This window comes from Daktulosphaira vitifoliae, unplaced genomic scaffold (genome assembly GCF_025091365.1).
Source record: "Daktulosphaira vitifoliae isolate Bord-2020 unplaced genomic scaffold, ASM2509136v1 Scaffold_3, whole genome shotgun sequence".
In the NCBI taxonomy this organism is placed as follows: domain Eukaryota; kingdom Metazoa; phylum Arthropoda; class Insecta; order Hemiptera; family Phylloxeridae; genus Daktulosphaira; species Daktulosphaira vitifoliae.
In genome coordinates, this window is record NW_026099574.1 from 40,566,101 (window position 1) to 40,567,384 (window position 1,284).

The window sequence follows — 1,284 nt, forward strand, 5'->3', positions numbered from 1 at the left end:
CGATAGAGTAGGTAATTGATTTGACACTATATTGTTTAAACCCAACTAAACACTAAATTGTACATTCCCAAACAACAATCATAATATGTCAATTGCCACCGGAATTTCTGGTAATCTTTTTCTTTTTCCTCGACTTAATCCCAACTACTTGAGGTCGGCCATCCTTATCCTAAACTTCCACTTAACACGATCACCCACATCTTCAACGCTTANGATCTCCCACATCTTCTACGCTCACATCAGCTGTCCTCAAATCGCATTCAATAGCATCCCTCCATCTCTTTTTTGGTCTTCCTCTATCTCTTCTTCCTTCAACATTCATTTCTATAACTGTTCTTACAGCTTTCGATTCTTCTTTCCTCATACCATGACTAAACAATCTAAGTCTATTTTCTGTCATCTTATCTACGATTGACGCAACACCTATACTTCCTCTTATATGCTCATTCCTTATAATATCTTCTCTAGTCACTCCACTCATCCAACTAAGCATTCTCATCTCTGCTACACTTATTCTCTGCTCTACTTTCTTATCAACCGCCCAACACTATGAACCATACATCATAGCTGGCCTCACAATTTCATACTAAATTTAAAAACTATAATTAGTATTTATTCATATATTATATTTTAAAATCAAAGAACTACTAATCAGGATATAATTAAAGAAATAAGAGTTCATGTTGCTTTTAAAATATTTCACCAATTTCTCTAAAGGAAACACTATCTACAGATTTGCATCGAAGCGTTTCTTATGATAGTGATTTTAATCACTGTCAGATATCATCTATACTTGTCCCATCTATGCCTCGTCCACACTGTGCCTCGACCCCACTGTGCTACCGTTTTTGATAGTGATTTTAATCACTGTCAGATGTCATTATACTTGATCCAACTATACCACGGCNGTCAGATATCATCTATACTTATCTCATCTATGCCACGTCTATACTGTGCCTCGACCCCACTGTGCTACCGTTTTTTATATTAACATAGTATTAACAATGGAGGATAAGGGTACATGCCACTCTGTTCTCACTAAATACTGCACTAAATTTATTTAATCAAATTCCAAAATAATAATATAGGAGTGAAATTATTGTAAAAGATATTATGATAAATAATCATAATTTAATTAAATAATATTATATGAGAATTTATTATTTTTTAGCTTCGATGCGAAGCTGAGAAGGTATTAATTTTACTATGATGTGTTTTTTATTTTTNACCCGTTAAACCAACACTTAATTAACAAGCCAAACCGGTAATGTTTTAATAATCGAG

At 33.6% G+C, this 1,284-nt stretch overlaps 1 protein-coding gene across 1 annotated transcript in view; it reads right to left on the bottom strand.

Annotated features, from left to right (window-relative positions):
• Positions 1 to 1,284, bottom strand: part of LOC126902165 (uncharacterized) — a 48,423-nt gene that overhangs the window by 18,917 nt on the left and 28,222 nt on the right. The window lies entirely within an intron of this gene.